This window comes from Dipodomys spectabilis, unplaced genomic scaffold (genome assembly GCF_019054845.1).
Source record: "Dipodomys spectabilis isolate Male_0828 unplaced genomic scaffold, ASM1905484v1 ptg000354l, whole genome shotgun sequence".
NCBI lineage: Eukaryota > Metazoa > Chordata > Mammalia > Rodentia > Heteromyidae > Dipodomys > Dipodomys spectabilis.
This window is the reverse complement of record NW_024871031.1, coordinates 349,462-369,189: the sequence shown is the minus strand read 5'-3', so window position 1 is coordinate 369,189 and position 19,728 is coordinate 349,462. Positions and strand designations below refer to the sequence as shown.

Below are 19,728 nucleotides of genomic sequence, written 5' to 3'. Positions count from 1 at the left end.
CCGAAATTTTCTGAATAGAGACCCGGAAACACAACAAATCAAAGAAAGATTGGACAAATGGGATTGCATAAAGTTTCAGAGCTTCTTCATGACAGTGGACATAGCTAGCAAGATCAATAGAAAGCCCACGGATTGGGAGAAGATCTTTACTAGCCATACAACGGACAAGGGTCTCATATCTAAAATATACTAGGAACTCAAAAAATTAAATCCCCCAACAACAAATCCTCAAAGAAACAACTGCCCAATAAATAAGTGGGCTAAAGACTTAAAGAGAAACTTCTCTGAAGAAGAAAGAAGGATGGCCAATAGACACACGAAGAAATGCTCAACATCCCTAGCCATAAAAGAAATGCAAATCAAAGCAACTTTGAGATACCACCTCACTCCAGTTAGAATGGCAAAAATCAAGAACTCTAACAACAACAGATGCTGGAGGGGATGTGGACAGAAGGGAACCTTACTTCATTGTTGGTGGGAATGTAAACTTGTTCAACCACTTTGGAAAGTAGTATGGAGGTTCCTCAAAAGACTCCACATAGAGCTCCCCTATGGCCCATTAATCCCACTTTGGGGCATTTACCCTAATGTTTACAAACAAGACCACACTAAAGCTACCAGCACAACTATGTTTATTGCAGCATTATTTACCCTAGCTAAGATGTGGAACCAACCCAGATGCCCTTCAGTAGATGAATGGATCAAGATAATGTGATATATATACACAATGGATTTCTATGCCTCCATCAGAAAGAATGACATTGCCCCATTTGTTAGGAAATGGAAAGGCTTGGAAAAATTATATTAAGGTAATTAAGCCAAGCCCAAAGAAACACAGGTCCCATGGTTTCCCTTATTTGCAATATCTAGTATATGTCTGAGTCAAGCAGAAAAGGTCAGATAAGGTTATGTTAGGAAAATGAACCCTAAGATATGTATTCAAATGTTTTTTTTTCTGTCATGCATTTGGTTCTAACACATTTATAAGATTATTTCTTTGTTGCTTTGTATGTCTCTCCCCAACAGTATAACCCCTGCTTTCACTGTATTTGATGTCGGTATAATTTGTGGAGGGGAAGGGGAAAAACAAGTCGCTTCAATAAGGATACAGGTGGATCCGTTGCAACAATGAGATGTACAAATTGTCATGTCAAAAACGAACTTTACAACTTTGGGGGGGGTATTGTGGGGGGTGGGGTGAGGCTGGGAAGGGATTGGAAGGGAAACAAAGGAGGAGGCTACAATGCTTGATAAGAAATATACTCATTATCTTTCCCATGTAATTGTAACTCCTCTGTACAGTATTTTCACAATAAAAAATAAAAATTTAAAAAACAAAAACAAGACAGAAGACCAAATTCCAGAAATGCGTATTTTCTTAGAGGTCATCTTAATCAATTATCAATGGAAATCTTTGAATTCTTAAATATTTGACCACATGTGGGAGATGGTTGAAGAGAAAGAAAATGTCACCACTCTGTTAGGAGTTCCAATATCACAATATGAATTAATCAAGCACAAATTTGTAAGAAAAAGGGAAAACAATTATTCCAACTGAGGGATTCGTTTGTTTTGCTGTAACAGTTCTTGATTTAGGTGCTAGCAATTACCATTCAATTGATCCAGTCCCACAGCTGAGTTGATATTGACTGCAGTATTCCCACATGAAGGAAAAGAAGAAATTTACAAAAGTCTGATGAATTGAGTTGAAAGTGTTGTAATAGGGATATCTGAGATTTAGACACAGATGAAGAGGTGGATTTTCTTTTCTAAAAATCTCCCATTTTTAGTTTGGTGCCAGTGGCTCACAGCTGTAATCCTAGCTGCTGAGGAAGCTGAGATCTGAGGATGGTGGTTCAAATCCAGCCTGGGCAGGAACATCCCTGAGACTCTTATCTCATTTAACCACCAGAAACCCAGAAGTGGCACTGTTGCTCGAGAGGTAGAGCACTCAACTTGAGTTGAATAGCTGAGGGACAGTGCCCAAGCCCAGGTTTCAAGCCACTCGACCACAACTACAAAAATCCCCCCTTTCTTGGACTGCCTACATTTTATCCTAACATTCAACAAATAAGCCATTTTATCACCCACTACCTTTAAGTCCTAACCTAGATACTGAAAATAAAATGATTTGGTATCTTTTGTCAAAAGATTCATATTTGAGGAAACAAATACCATTAGTAGTAACTTTTTTTCCAGTCCTTGAACTCTGGGCCTGGGCCCTGAACATGGGTATGCTGGTAGCTTTCATGCGAGCTTGTTGTTATTTTTTGGATTACTGCCGTTGAGGGAATTACTGGATCTTAAGGGAGATCTACATTTAGTCTTTTCGGGAAATTCCGTACTGCATTCCAGAGTGGTTGAACAAGTTTAATTTCCACCAACAGTGTAATAGAGTTCCCAATTGGCTACATCCATGCCAGCATTTGCTATTGTTAGTTTTCTTGATAATGGCCACTCTAACTGGGATGAGGTAGAATCTGTCTTGTTTACTTGTAGAATTGTGGGCACCTTCTAGCTATCATAAATGAATGAATCCATGAAACCTATATTGTTCTGAGCCTGCATTCCTTTCTCTTTTCTTTTAGTATAATTTTTTCAAGCCTTTCAGTTTCCTTAATACTGGTGAAAAGTCATCCTTTCTCACGGGGAATGGAATTCCAGTGTGTGTGTGTGTGTGTGTGTGTGTGTGTGTGTGTGTGTGTGTGTGTGTGTGTGTGTGTGTGTGTGTGTGTGTGTATGTGTGTGTGTATGATGACTATAGGCCCATGAGTTTATTTGTAAGCCTTCTGTTTTATGTGTAATTTTGTAATTCCATATTAAATTTTGGTTACTTTCTCTACTGCATTGAAATATATTTTTGGGATTTTCATGTGTATTGCATTGGCAATTATTTGGGGACAATATTGCATTTTTCTCCATGTTAACTCTTCCAACCTGGAGCATTGAAAGACTTTCCATTTCCTTGAATCTCCTTCAATTTCCCTTTTTATATTTTTAAAGTTTTCACAGTAGAGGCCCTTCACATTTTTAGGTAAATTAATTAATTCCTTGTTTTGTTGTTATTGTTGTTGTTTTGTTTAGATTTTATTTTATTTTGAGACTAATACATATGAGGTTGTTTTTTGGATTTCAGCATGGATCTTCCCATTGTTGGTAACACAGAAATAATACTGATTCTTGTGGTTTTGATACCCTGCTACATTACTGAAAGTTAGCATCACCTTTACTAACTTGAGGGAGGAAGCTATAGGGTCCTTTAAATACAGGATCATTACTTATGAGAAAAGGTATAGTTTTATTTCCCCTATTTGGATCTCCTTTATGTTTTTCTCTTGCCTATTGTTCTTGCTAGAAAGTCCACAACCATTTTAAAGAGTAGTAGAGAGAGTGGACATCCTTGTCTCATTCCTGATTTTAATGTCTTCATGCTTCCACCATTTGGTAAATGCTAATTATCTCTGTCACATACATACTGAGGAATGTTCCATGTATTCCTAGTTTCTCAGACCTTTTAATCATAAAGGGCTATTGGAGGTTCTTAAAAGCTATTTCTACATCCATGTAGACGATTATGTATTTCTTGTCCTTGCTTCTGCTGATGGTTTGTATTATGTTTATTGACAAGAATATTGAATCCAATTTTATCCTAGGATGAATCCTATTTGATCGTACCATATGATTTTTTTTTGTTAATTGCTGAAATTGTTTGGTGAGAATTTTATTAAAAAGCATCAATGCTTACCAAAGAGTTGGGTTAATAGTTCTCTTTCTTTGGTGATTCCCTATGTGATTTGGGAAAGAGTCTAATTCTAGCTTCAAAGAATGTGTTTGATAATTCCATTTTCCATTCTATTCCATTGAAGAGATAGGTCTGAGTATTGTAAGTTCTTTTCAGGCCTTAATTTCATGGTAAATTAATTCAGTCCTAGATTTTTCTGGAATGGATAGTGGTTTATTGCATTTCATTTTCAATACTTCTTAGGTGTAACTACTTGGTTCAGATTGTGTATAGGAAAGCATCAATTTCTCCAGGATTCTCCAGGCGATTGGCATAAGGTTTTCAAAGTACTCTCTTATAACATTCTCAATTTTGCTTATATCTGTTGTGTTGTCTTATTTTTACCTCTAATTTTCTCTCTTTGGGTGAGTTCTCTTATTGTTTTTGGTGGGATTTTATATTATGAAGGTGATATATAGAGAGATGGGTTACATTTACATAAGTAATGAGTATATTTTTAACAGTGCTATCCCTCCCTCAGTTTTTCCTGCTTCCCCCAACCCTGACATTCCCCTCCCCCAAAGTAGTGAAGTTCATTTCTAACATAGTGTCTACTGTATATCACTGGTGCTTTGGTTGATCTTTGTCCCACCATTTCTGTGATTTCCCTTCCCTTCCCCAAATCAGATTAACATGTATAAGACAAAGGGTTGAGAAAACAAAAACAGTTACTACAGAGAATAAACCAAAGGGTGAAAACTAAATAGAAATAAGTAAAAAGAGTTCACTATACAATCATCTTTTATCCATTTTTTGGAGCTCCTTTCGATAAGCATCATTTTTATATGGTGATATTCATATTGCTATTGAGCTATTGTAAATAGCCTAGACATATTCTAGTTTTTCCAAATGAGTGAAAACCTGTAGCGTATGATTCTTTGGGTCTGGCTTGTTTGACTTATTATGTTTTCCATGTAGTTCCATTTCCTTACAAATGGGGCAATGTCATTCATTCTGATGAATAGTGTTTTGTTGTGAATATATACGACATTTTCTTGATCCATCATTGCTGGGTCATGGGGAGCTCTATTGAGGAACCTCTATATTTCTTTACAGAATATTTGAACAAATTTACATTTCCACCAGTAGTGTAATAATGTTCCTTTTTGGCCACATCCCCACAAGCCCAGTATGTTATTATTAGTTTTCTTCATAATGGTCATTCTAACTGGGGTGAAGTGAATTCTCAATGTTGCTTTGATTTGCATTTCTTTTATGGCTAGATGTTGCATATTTCTTCATGTGTCTACTGGCCATGCATATTTCTTCTTCAGAGAAGTCTCTCTTTAAATCTTTAGCCCACTTATTAAGAGGGATGTTGGTTCTTTGAGAATTTGTTTTTTTGGGGGGGTTAACTTTTGGGGCTCTAAATATATTTGAGATATGAGGCCATTGTGTGTTGTAGAGAAAGTAAAGATCTCACAATCTGCTGGCTTTTTATCTATATACCTATATAAGTTCTCTTCTTAGTCAGATTTGGAAAGGGTCTCTCAAGTCTGTTAATTTATTTAAAAAACCAACCCTGATTTTTTGATTCTTTCCATGTTTTATTTTGTCTTTATTTAGTTATTTCTGATTTTTTTATTTGTTTCTGTGTACTGCTTTGTGTCTGAGTCTGTTCCTGTTTTCAAGGACCTTGAGGTGCATAATTAAAATATTCAATTGAGATTTCCCCAGTTGCTTGATGGACATCCTCAGAGCTATGTATTTTCCTTGAAATACTGCAAATACCAGAGGAGCTGGTAATTTGTGTGTTCATTTTTGTTAAATTCCAGAAACTTTCAGATTTCTTTTTTTTTGGGGGGGGGCGGTTGTGGGGCCTGAACTCTGAGCCTGGGTGCTGTCCCTCAGCTCTTCAGCTCAAGGCTAGCACTCTACCACTTGAGCCACAGTGCCACTCCCGGCTTTTTTTCTTTGTGCTTATGTGGTGCTGAGGAATCGAACTCAGGGCCTCATGCACGCAAGGCAAGCACTCTACCACTAAGCCACCTTCTCAGCCCCTCAGATTTCTTTTCTAATACCTTCAGTGTCCCATTGTTCATTCAGCAACATGTTGTTCAGTCTTCATGGGTTTGACAATTTTTTATTTGCTTTAGCCATTTAATTCTAAGTTTGTTCTCTTATGATCTGACAAGATATGGGAATTCAATTAATTTTTCTTTGGACAGAATATCTGTGTGACATAGGATATGTTCTATTTTGGAAAATTTTCCATGAGCTGCTGTGAAGAATGTATATTCTGATGCTGAATGTATATTCTACACATGTCTGTTAGGACTAGGTGGTCAATGTAGTTATTTAGGTCTGCAGTTTCTTGGTTGAGTTTTTCCTTGGATGACAATGATTTGTTGAGATGTGTTTTTAGGTTAAGTAGTATTTGGTTGATGAAGTGGTATGCTCCAGGATTCAGGGTTTTGATATTTAGACTCTACATATCCTACTAATGTAGAGCTGCCATTATCGGTATGTAATGTCTCTTCTAACTAATTTTAATTTGAATTCTATTTTATCTTATGTTAGTAATTCTACTTCAGCCTGTTTAGGGTATCCTCTGCTAGAATTCTGTAATAAGTTTCCTATCCATTATGTTTCCTGCTCTTCTCCTTGATACCTATCTTCCCCATGTTTTATCTTCTAACTGAATCTTGAAGTTCCTGCAAGATCGTTTCTTATTTCTTTGATTGGTTCTAAATGATTATCTCTTCTTTCCTATTAGACCTATTCAGTCTTTGATGCTTGAGATTATCTTCTATGTAATCTATTCTCTGTGGAGAGATTCTTCATAGTTTTTTATTTATCTGTCTTCAAAACGGTCACTTTATAAGGCTTTTATCTTTATTAAGGTTTTGTTTTTGGGCTTGTGTGGACTTTCTTTACATCTTTTCTTTGAATAGGGGGGTTGGGAGTTGGTCTTTTAACTGTGTCTTCTCTCATAAGTTTTAACTAGACATCTATTTTTTCCTAGGACTCCCTTGCCTTCTCAGAATTTACTTATCTTTCTCTTTGTAGTCTCCCTGAATTATTTTGCTAATATTTGGTTGGTCTCATCTTGTTCACAAATTTCCTTGTAGAGGTTTTGTATCTTTTTGGTAATCACATTTTTCAGCACTATTTGTAATGTATTTTGAGAACTACTTTCTATGTCCTTGATTGCCTGTTGTAATGCCTGCTTATTTACTGTGTGAATTACACTACCTTGATATCACTTTTTTTTTGTATTTTTCTGATTTGAAGGATGTCTTGGCTTTCATTTAGAGCATCTATGATCTTAATATTTGACTCTCTATGTTCTTGGTTGATTTGCCAGGTGTTGGTATAGACTTCTCTTATGATTTTCTGGAATTAGGTTTTTGTCTAGCCCATTAAGTGTAGGAGGAGAGATCAGTTGTGGTGAGATGCTGTCATGTTAATACTTGTGGTTCCAATGACAGTTTGAGCTGTCCAGTGGTAAGGTGAAGTGTGTCTGTGTTTGGATGTGGCTGTATCTGTCCCTGATTTTTTTCTCATGTGGCCCTTTTATTTCCCCCTGCAGCTCTGCTTTTGAACATGTTCCCCCACCACAGTCACAGCAGTCACCTGACTAGCTGGGTAACTTTTCATAGATTTGTGTTTTTTTGTGATGATAATATAAAATCTTTTTATGTATTGTGGATCTATATATAATTATAGCTGACTTGCTTTGACCTTTTAGAAGTGGAGTACCTACTAGGACTCTAAATCTCTGTTTCATTAGATAGAGCTAGGGTAATTTTCTGTTGTTTCTCTGCCATTATTTTTCCACTTCCTCAGGTTCATTTTTTATTGTGGAGTTTTTCACCTAATTTTGGGTATGCGATGGTTGTACCAGGTTATTTTCTTTTCTTCTGTTTGTGTTACTTTGAAATAGTGATTTCAGCCTTGTATGAAGAAACAGTAATAATATGAATTGTAAGTTATTACATCGAATGAAAGGGAGCAGTCAGTTTAACCTATTTGCTATAAATGCATTAATATTAAGCAAAGCTAATAAAAATGATTACTTCTTTACTTTTCAGAGGATGAGTATAGTACTCTTGGATATCTTGTAGGAAAAGAAATTAGACTCATTACAACTGATGCCTTACATTGAAATTACAGGCTAAACTTTCTCCTTCAGCAGGCAAATTTTCATTTCTTTCATAATAGTATTATAATATCATAATACCTGAATGTTGATTTGTTTTCGTCTGCTATTTTCAATTCCATTCTTCATCCATTAGGAATCCAGGTCTTTGAATGACCAGTTCTTTAAAATACCTATATTGCTTATATTATTTTTTGAATCTCAGTAAAATAAATATGAGTTTATGTCTGAGTCTCATCTTTACCTACATTCATGTGAAATGCATGCAGTCTCAAGCAAGGAAACTGACTATTTTACTCTTTTCTGTTATTTAATCTAATCAATAAATCTTTTCTCTTCAGCAATATGTTCTCACCTTTTAGTGTTGATTTTTTCTTTTTTCTTTTTTCTTTTTTTTCTGTTTGTTCTCACCTTTTTTTTTAAAATTTAATGTAATTTTATTTGTGAACATACTGTACAGAGGAGTTACAGTTACATGGGCAGGATAATGCGTACATTTCTTACCAAGCATTGCAGCCTCCTCCTTTGTTTATCCTTGTTCTCACCTTTTATATTGCTCCAGTGAACATGATGTATTTCCAGTACTTTTATAGAAATACATTTAAAGTTTTGAACATGGAGACAAGCCCCCTCCATTATTTCTTTAAACTAAACCCTTTGAGACTCTTTTAGATATAAAAATTAAAAAGTTCAATGCTCAGGTTTATACATGAATACTCTAATGGTTCAGTCAATTAGACACAACAACTACAATACCACAATAAGTCTTAAAGGCACCAAAATATTAGTGTTCATGAATTAGAAAATGACTAGTCAAAACAAAGTTTATATTATATTTGAAAGCTAAAAAATGAAAATTACACTCAGATTTACTGTCAATATCCTATTTCCAAGAATACATTTTTCAGCAATCCGGGAAACAAAAAAATAAGGGTTTGTCACAGAATGAAAGATGTAAAAACAGACTGTATTTGCTTAAGATGATAAGTATATGCAAATCATTTTATTTTTTTCAAAGATACTATAAAATTTCATAAGAGGATTTGTGATCAGAAGTGATAGGTAAGCAAAGTAACTGGAAATTTTGCTTTCAATAGAGGATGACAAGTTTCACTAAATGAACCTATAGAAGATGATTTTGTATCTGCAACACACATCCAGTATTCTACACTGTAGACATATTCTCATTCTCTTCCCTCAGTTCCTGTTCAATATTCTTCTACTTTCATGTTGGAGATTCATTGTTCCAAGTTCTCTTTGTCAAAAATATTTTTATATATCCTTTAAATGTAAAGGAGTGTTTGGCTTGGGACCCTATTTACTCTCGGTATTTGTTTACCTTTAATGTTTGCCATTTATCATCCCAGGCTCTCCTTTTGACCATATCAGCTAAGAAATCTGTAATTATTCTGACTATGTATCTTTTTTATATAATCAGTCTTTTCTGATGAGAGCTTTAAGCATCCTTTCCTTGATCTCTAATGATCCTCTAATGGATTATAATGTGGTGGTGAGTTGTTCTGTTCTGGTATTCTCCATTTGGTGTTCTAAAGTCTTCTCTTCTCTGAATGACCTTATCTCTTTGGATGTTTGACATTTTCTCTGCTAGAATTCTGTAATATGTTTCCCATCCACTTTGTTTCCTGCTCTTCTCCTTCTTGATACCTGTTTCCCCAAGTTTGATCTTCTAACTGTCTTGAACTTCCAGCAAGATAGTTTCTTATTTCTTGGTTTGGTTCTAAATGATTATCTCCTCTTTCCTCTTAGACCTATTCTGTCTTTGAGACCTGAGATTATCTTCTATGTCATCTATTCGCTGTGGAGACTTTCTACTTTCTTTTTGATTTCCCTGTTTTCTCATTGCTCATATTTTAGGGCTTCTCTCTTTATTAAAACTTTGTTTTATGTTTTGTATGTACTTTCTTTACATCTTTTCTTTGGGTAAGAGTGTTAGGGGATTTATTTTAGCTGTGTCTTCTTTCATATCTTTTAAATAGGCATCGTTTTTTCCCTTATACTCCTTTGACTTCTCAGAAATTTTTATCTTTCTGTTTGTAGACTCCATGAATTATTTTGCTAATCTTTGGTTGATCTCATCTTGTTCACAAATTTCCTTGTAGATGTTTTGTATCTTTTCGTTAATCACATTTTTTAGCAGTATTTTAAATATAATTTGGAAAGTATCTTCTAGGTCCTTGATTGCCTGTTGTAAGGCCTGCTTATTTAGTGTATGAATTATATTATCTTGACATCCATTTTTTAAATTTCTGATTGGTTCTGTCCACTTGAAGGATGTCTTGGCTTTCATTTGGGAGATCTATGATCTTAAAAGGTGACTATCTATGTTCTTGTTGATTTGCCAGGTTTTGGTTTGGTCTTCTATTTTCCTTTGTTTTTCTGGAATTAGGTTTTTGTAGACAGCAGTTGTGGTGAGATGTTGTCATGTTAATAAATACTTGTGGTTCTTGCTGGGAAGGTGGTTCAGTGGTAGAGCGCTTGCCTTGCATGCCTGAGGCCCTGGGTTTGATTCCTCAGCACCACATAAACAAAAAGAAAAAAGCTGGAAGTGGTAGAGCGCTAGCCTTGAGCTGAAGAGCTGAGGGACAGCACCCAGGCCCAGAGTTCATGCCCCTCGACCAGACCCCAAAAAAAATACTTGTGGTTCCAAGGACAGTTTGAACTGTCCAGTGGTAAGGTGAATTATGTCTGTGTTTGGATGTGGCTGTCACTGTTCCTGCTTTTTTCCCATGTGGCCCTTTTATTTCCACACTGCATCTCTGCTTTTGAACATGTTGCCTAACACAGTCACGGCAGTCACATGAATGGCTGGGTAATTTTCATAAATAGCTGTTTTCTTGTGAAGACAGTATAAAAAACTTCTTTTGAATTGTATATCTATATATAATTATAACTGGCTTGGTTTGATCCACTAGAAGAAGACTTTGTATAGGACTCTAAATCTCTGTTTCATTAGATAGAGCTAGGGTAATTTTCTGTTGTTATTCTGCCATTGTTTTTCCACTTCCTCAGGTTCATTTTTTATTGTGGAGTTTTTCACCTAATTTAGGGTATGTGATGGTTGTACCAGGTTATTTTCTTTTTTCTGCTTGTGTTACTATAAAAGAGTGATTTCAGGCTTGTATGAAGAGACAGTAATAATATGAAATGTATGTTATTACATCGAATGAAACGGAGCAGACATTTTAACCTATTTGCTACAATTAAATTAATATTAAGCAAAGCTAATGAAAATAATTACTTCTTTACTCTTCAGAGGATGAATATAGTACTCTTGGATATCTTGTAGGAAAAGACTTTAAACTCATTACAACTGATGCCTTACATTGAAATTACAGGCTAAACTTTCTCCTTCAGCCGGCAAAAGCTTCATTTCTTTCATTTCTTTATTATAATATCATAATACCTGCATGTTGATTTGTTTTCCTCTGCTATTTTCAATTCTATTCTTCATCCATTAGGTATGTAGGGCTTTGAATCACCAATTTCTTAAAATACCTATGTAGCTTATATTGTGATTTAACTCTCAGTAATATAAATATGAATTTATCTCTGAGTCTCATCTTGAGCTATATCAATATGAAATTTATGCAGTCTCAAGCAAGAAATGTGACTATTTTACTCTTTTCTATTTTTTAATAAATAAATCTTTTCTCTTTTGGAATATGTTCGCATCTTTTATATTTCTCCAGTGAACATCATTACTTTTATAAAAATAAATATAGAGTTTAGACATGAAGACAACCCCCCCTCCATTATCAGTTTAAAGTAAATCTTTGGGGACTCTTTTATATATAAAATTTTAAAAGTTCAATGCTCAGGTTTATACATGAATAATCTAATGCTTCAGTCAATTAGGCAAAAGAACTACCATACCACATTAACTCTCAATTCACTTAAAGCCACCAAAATAGTGTGCATGAACATCACTCATTTTTCGAAAGTGACTTGTCAAAACATAATTTATATTATATTGGAAAGATAAAAAATCAAAATTACACCCAGATTTGCTGTCAGTAAAAAAAAGAAATGTATTAAATGTTAATTAAAGATGAACTTATTTCAGGTTCTAGGAAAACAGGAAAAGCTGGGATAATAGAAGTACAATGTATTTCATAATATCAGAATAACTGTTCCAAGTCACCACCATAAAGCAGATCACATCCCTGGGGGCAAACTTTTGGAAGGAAGGTTCCCCTTCCTTCCTTCTCTTTTGATAAATCAAACCATAATATTTCTACAGTTGTGACCAGCCTGGAACATATTTTCCCAAGAATATTCTGTAGTGTAAAGAGAACCAACTATCAAAACAAAGGTGAAAATTCTTTTCTACTACAGAATGACTTATCTGGCTTATATTTTTTGTTATTTTCATTACTTCAAACACATGGATTATTTATATTGGGATTAGACAAGTGTCCAAGTATTAATGGAATAAACATTCAGTTTACTTTCATATATCCAATATAATACAATTAACCCCTTATGGAAAATTAACTCCAACTGTAGAAACAATGTCAGGAATATAAAATAAGCCTCAATACATATAATCTGGCACATATAAACCAGCATCTACTCAGAAATTCAGTCGCTCTATAAATATTTATTTGGTACAAAATAATAAATATTTAATTAATGAATATGACTTTTGTCATCTGAAATACTCCTCGTGACAATAATTGTGTATAATTGTATATATGTCACCTAGACAGGAATTTAACATGCATTTAGAAATCAATTTTCCACAATTTAAGCTAGATGAGAGGAGTAATATCCTCGTGTATTGTGTGGTGTGAATTTTACCACAGTGCTGAACCTAATACCAAGAGTCATGTGCAATAATTTATTTCATGTTAAGATGAGTGCTAAGTGTAGAATACAATTTGAATTATTACATTAATTCACAGAAATGAAACAATAATGATATGTTATTTGTTTAGATTCTAATGCTATTCAATTTTACAATTCATGAAATATATTATTAAAATTAGTTTCACTTTCTTCTTTTCTATAGCTGGCTATTTAAACATTACATATTGCATATTAAACATTCAATATTAAGAAATAAAAAATGAGGAACTTATTATTAAAATGATATATTATTAAATTGTGATTTAAATTATAGTGCTAACAAATTGTGTTGAAAACAACATTTAATAGAATTATGGGTAATATTTTTTAAACTCAGCTGCTTGTTTCCTAATTGTGTCATTTGTTATTACTGTCCCAAGTCATCTCTTCACCTCGGTTAGTTTTCTATTTCATCTCTATCGGTTTGCTGATTGTGCATTTTGTTTTCCCTTTTTAATGGCTGACATGAGGCTGAAAATCTGTATGCTAGGTTATTACTTCTTATGTAAAGGTAAAATTACTGATCTCCACAGCTGTTGCCCCCACTCATATCTCCTGTATTGCTGCTCACATATATTTTATTTTATTTTTTACTTAAATTCTATTGTCAAGATAAAATACAGGGGGGTTAGTTACATAAGTAAGGTAATGAATTCATTTCTTTTATAACTTGTTACCCCTTCTCCAATTTTTCTCCCTCCATCCCAGTGCCCTCCCCCCAAGATTATTTCCAACATTTTGTTTTGTGAGTATCACAGTTGTTTAGGTTACCCATTTGTCCTTTGTCTCACCATTTTGTTTTTTCTATTTCCTTTCCCAAGTTCAGATCAACATAATTACAATACCCAGGGCATCAAAATCCAATACAGTGACTTCAGGCGATAAACCATAGGTGGGGAAAACACAAATAAAACAAAAATAAAAACAAATCCCATAGTACATTAAGAACAGCAACAAAGAACATGTCTTGGAGTTTATTTCACTAGGAATCACCTTATAGTGTCATATGTACATAGCTTTGAGCTAATCTGCTAATCTACTATGGTTATCCTTGATGTACACAATAATGCTCCCCTATTACCCAGTAATCTCACTTCTGGGCATTTAACAACGTGACCACAAACAAGGCTAAACTAAAGCTACCAGCACAATTATGTTTATCACAGTAGTATTTACCCTAGCTAAGATATGGAATCAACTCAGATGCCCCTCAGTAGCTGAATGGATCAAGAAAATGACACACACACACACACACACACACAACAGAGAGATATACATACATGCAATACTATGCTTCCAGGGCTGGGGAAGTGGCTCAGTGGTAGAGCACTTGCCTTGAATTCCTGTGTCCCTGGATTCAATTCCTCTGCACCACATAAGCAAAAAGAAAAAAAGCCGGAAGTGGCGCTGTGGCTCAAGTGGTAGAGTGCTAACCTTGAGCTGAAGAGCTGAGGGAAAGTGCCCAGGCCCAGAGTTCATGCCCCACGACTGGACACACACACACACACACACACACACACACACACACACATACACACAAAAAATACTATGTTTCCATCAGAAAGAAAGGTACCATCTCATTTTTGAGGAAATGGAAGATCTTGGAAATAAATCATATTAAGTGAAGTAAGCCAGACTTAAAGAAACATAGATCCCATGGTTTCTTTTATTTGTAATAATTAGTTTACATCAAGGATAATCTCATGTAGTTTAATTTGACATTTTGTTCTATGTTGAGCATGCAACATTATTGCTATATTGTTTGTTATTATTTCTACAAATAAGCAGGAATATTTAAAGAATTACGTTCATCTTATCCATTACTGAAGGAAGAACAAATAAAAAAGCAACCCCTACTCGGAAAAACAACTCGTACTAATTTAGCTTCATTCCTATGTAAGGCCGGTGTTGTCCCCTGTATCCTCATGCTGTACATTACAACTCTATACCGGTTCAACCTGTATATCTACTATCTTCTACATTGTGACCTAAATGCCACAGTAATTCCACGTTATTTTACTTTTTAAAAAATTTCTCTCTTAATGTTTGAGGTTGGTGTGTGTGTGTGTGTGTGTGTGTGTGTGTGTGTGTGTGTGTGTGTGTTTACAAAGATCAGAGTACATTATTTTTCTTCATTTAGAATACATCTTTCAGGTCATTGTAAGTTGTGGCTAATGGCATAAGTATCTTGCTATTTTAAGAATGAAACAGAGAAAGATATTTGTGCATGTATCACGGTTGCTTTAATAGTCTGAACACTGATCTTCGATTTATATATTGGCTGTTGTTGTGAATGATGTGAATAACAATGAACTACAGATATATTTGAGTTACCCAGAGAGAAATAATCACATGATTGGTGGGGCAGATGATATTTTAACTTTGGAGTTCTATAGAAAACTGCATATTACTTTCTGCAAGGAGAACACTAATCTGTATTTTGAAGAAGAGTGTAGAAAATTTCCTTTTCTCCACACTCTCACCAACATTATTACCTTTGTTAAAAGGTAATAAAGTGCCGGTTTTTGCTATGTGCAGTACCCCAGACTGGCCTTAGACTTATCCAACCTCCTAAATGCTTGGAATTAAAATCTTTTGCTACCACACCTGATTCCTTTGATCTTTTTGATAAAAGTTATAGTAGTTATGAAGTAGTATCATAGTAATTTTGAATTACATTTCTCTAATGACTTCTGCTCACAAAACATTAAGCCAGCACAGGAGTTGTATTAAACAACTTTGTAAACTTACTGGCGATTTTTCAGGGCTTTAAGAAGAATATGTCTATTCAGAACTTTTGTCCATTTTTAATCTAGTTTCTTGTTAATCTCATCTTTAATTTCTCTATACAAAATCAATAATTAATTCAAAGTAGTAGAAAGGAAAAATATTAAGCAACTCCTATCATTTTCAATTATCAATAGCATGATATTTCTTAATCATTTTCTGTTGACGCTTGAGACTATATAACTCAATTTAGTCAGACTTTTTACAAGGCTGTATGTGTTTTATTTATTTTACATTGATTGTTCTTTCCAAAGCTTGTGTGTCTAATTTCCCTTGGTTTCTTTCAGTCTCAATTAGTTCAGGTGTCAAATGAAGAATAAATGGAAGGAAGCAAACAAAAAAATAATATAGTTCATCTCATCTGATGATACCTCTACAAGAAAGAAGAAAGAGTTGATCCAAGGACCTATGATAGGACATCAAAAAGAGAACTCATTTTTCTAGGTCTTTCTTACCTTTGTGATGTAATTTAAATAATGTAAAACACAATTTACTACTAAGATACTTTTATGTTTTATCAGTTTTGCACATTTTCATATGGACTTCACCTCAGTCTACAACATTCCTTCATCATCCTGTCCCTGATATTTTTACACACACAAGACATAAGATAACCAGTTTGATTTACAGCATGAGAAGTTATCCTCCTGGCTTCCTTGGAAGCAGAGCATGGTCAATAAATAACATTACTTCTAATGCTCACTACATGTAATGGTTTCTGTAATACTTATCGCATTCTTTTTAGTATTTTAAAAACTTCTGGCTAAACTCAAACTCATTCATAGACGTTTGTGTTAAGTATTTCACAAGTTTTATTTCCCTTAATTCTTAAGATAACATTTTCTATAAAGCTAATGTTATTACCATTTTAGTGTTTGGAAAAATTGTAATTAAAGGCAGTAAGTGCATGGCTCAAACACACATTTTGAGCAAAGAAATGAGTCAAAGTTTCCAAAAGTCTTTCAGCAATACAAAAAAGGTAGGTAAAATCTCTCCATTCTCTTACACTCTCAATTCAATATTCATATTTCCAAGAAATAATAGCATAGCAATTATTGCCCATGGTGATAGTTTTCTGTTACATTTGGTCTTCAACACAGATTGTGTTGGTGACATTGGGTTATCTCGCACAGAGTTGAGATTATAAGAGAAAAATTTCTTCAGTCCCATAGTTCCTGTTTCCTTTTTAAAAAGTACTAAAACTTTTAAATATTTTCACTTACTATGTTAAGAATCCAAAAAAACGAAAAAAATTTGCTTATAATCACTCCAAAATGCTTTAAAAATAAATGATAAAACAGGCCCCCGTGAAGTAAACTTTCTTCTACTTTTAAAATTATTCTAAAAGACTTGCGTTGGTTGGTCACAACTGTAATTCTAACTATTCGCCATATCAACACTGAAGCTAGAGATCTGTGGATAACAGTTGGAAACCAATGAGGGAAAAATAAATTCATAGGATTATTTTTCAAAAATTTCAATGAATTAGCAACGGGCCAGGAATGGAGATGTAGCTCATATAGTAGCTCACCAATCTAGAGAGGAAAGGCCTAGCAAGACTTTGAAGCCCTGATTTCAAACTCTGAGCACACCAACATACATGCAATTGGATGAGAACACACGCTCTTGCACACACACACACACATTCAAAATACCTTCATATTAGTGTTTTGCATTAATTTCTTTGTTAACAATATTATATGAGTAAAATAAAGGAAATAAACTCTTCCATCTCAGAACATGTTATATGTTTTCTATTGTAAAATTCTGTACACAGGGGTCACATTTACATGAGCAAGGTAATGAGTACATTTCTTAACATGCATTGTTACCTCCTCCTTTATGTTCCCCTACCATCCCTTCCCTCCCACCTCTACAAGCACACTCCCCTCCCTAAGTTCACTTCCCCTGCCTAAATTGTAAAGTTCATTTTTCACCATAGTGTCTTGTGCATCTCATTGTTATAATGGGTCTACCTGTATCCCAATTTAAGCATCTTGTTTTTTTCCTTTTCCTCCCCAAATTAGATGAACGTATATACAAGATGTGGGTGCACCAACTTCAAATACAGTGTAAACGGGTTATAGCATGGGGTAGGAACATATAAAGAAACAAAAAAAACACATCACCTGTTATAAGTACGTTAGAATCAATAACAAGCAAGAGAAAAACACACGTGTGTTCCTATCTTGGGTTTCATTTGCCTAATCTGATCATATGTGCAAAGCTTTTAACCTTTTCTGCTTATCTCAGACATAAAATAGTTATTAAAAATTAAGGAAAACATAGGGCCTATGTTTCTTTGGATCTGGCTTACTTCACTTAATATTTTTTTCCAAGTCTTTCCATTTTCTAACAAATTGGGCAATGCCATTCTTTCTGATGGAGGCATAGAATTCCATTGGTATAAATACCACATTTTCTTGATCCATTCATCTACTGAGGGGCATCTGGGTTGGTTTCAGATCTTAGTGATGGTAAATAATGCTGCAGTAAACATAGTTGTGCTAATAGCTTTAGTGTGGTCTTGTTTGTGATCATCTGGGTAAATGCACAAAAGTGGGATTCCTGGGTCATAGGGGAGCTCTATGTGGAATCTTTTGAGGAACCTCCATAGTACTTTCCAAAGGGTTGAATAAGTTTACACTCCCACCAAGAATGCAGTACAGTTCTCTTGTGGCTACATCCCCTCCAGCATCAGTTGTTGTAAAAGTATGGAATGGTTCAGGAATTTGCCTGTCATCCTTTCTCAGGGGCCATTCTAATCTTCTCTGTATTGTTCCAATGTTAGAGTACTTGATGCTGAATTGAGCATAGAACATTTTTTATATATAAAGTGTAATTGATTTTCTTAAACTAGACAATTCAACAAAAAGTAAGCTCAAAAGAATTGCCATGAAATTTTAGAACCATGTACTTCTTACATAAGCACACATTTAAGAATAAAGACTGACATATCAAAAACAAAATAATTCCAGATATTTGTTTTTCAAGAGATGTGTAAGAGGAGGAATTCAATTATTTTATACAAGGCACCTGTCATAATGAACACTGAAGCAAGTGTTAAGGTTTTTTTAAGGTTTTAATGTTTTAAACATATTTAATTTTGGGAATTTGCTTATATATGCCAAAACTAGGACTGTTTGGCAGGACATAATTTTTTTTTTGGTGGGGGGAGTCTGGGAGTGGGGCCTGAACTATGGGACTGGGCGCTGTCCCTCAGCTCTTCAGCTCAAAGCTACTGGTCTACCACTTGAACCAACGTGCCAGTTCCAACTTTTTTCTTTTTGCTTATGTGGTGCTGAGGAATCGAACCCAGGGCTTCATGCATGCAAGGCAAGCACTCTACCACTGAGCCACCTACCCAGCCCCAGGTCATAAAACTTTTTGATAAAGTATTTAAGATTTATGGGAGCAGACATATGCTACTAAGTATGTACATTTCAGAGTTTATAGAAATTTTACTAATGAGAAGTTGCAAAGTCTTTGTGTAAAGGAGCAGAATAAAGAGTTAAGACTTTTAACTACATAGTTTCTATTAAAAATATAGGGCTTCCTTATTTTATATGTTAGTGAGGAACAAATGATGATATAAGCCATATACAAATGATGAGATGAGCCATAAATAGTAATCTTAATGGGTAACTTTAAAGACAGCTCATAGCCTATAAAACTCTTGTTGAACATCATAATCTTAGGCAGTTTTAAATGTACAGAAATATGAGAAAATAGTAAAATCTAATACATAGTACCCTTCAAATACTGAAAACACTGGTAATTGTTTTGTTTTTCATTTTATTAATCATTAATATTTAATTATTGGTTTTTCTTATTTGTAGCATTGTTTTCCTTGTTGTAATATAATACAACTTTTTGTAAGTCATCATTATGAAGTACTTGGAGAAGGTTACTGGGATGGCCAAACCATTTTTTATAGGTGCATGTGAATTTACGAAGAGGAAAATTAAGAACAAAATATTTATTTAAAAAGTTATCAAGTAGAGTCTGAATCAGGAATGTTGATAAATGTCCACACCTAAAATCTTACCCAGAGGCTGAAGTAGTGATTTTAAAGAATTGAGGCCACAAAAGTCAGAGACTGTGCTTAGTTTTGTTTCATATTTTGATTTTGCTGGTAATGGGACTTGAACTCTGTTTCCTAGGTGCTGTCCCTCAGCTCAAAGCTAGT

The 19,728-nt window shown here is 34.5% G+C and overlaps 1 non-coding gene across 1 annotated transcript; it reads right to left on the bottom strand.

Moving 5' to 3' along the window:
- Positions 1–18,247: 18,247 nt before the first annotated feature.
- On the bottom strand, positions 18,248–18,350 carry LOC122095500. The gene has a single exon (XR_006145158.1). It is a non-coding gene; the product is annotated as a U6 spliceosomal RNA (small nuclear RNA).
- Between the last annotated feature and the right edge of the window lie 1,378 nt (positions 18,351–19,728).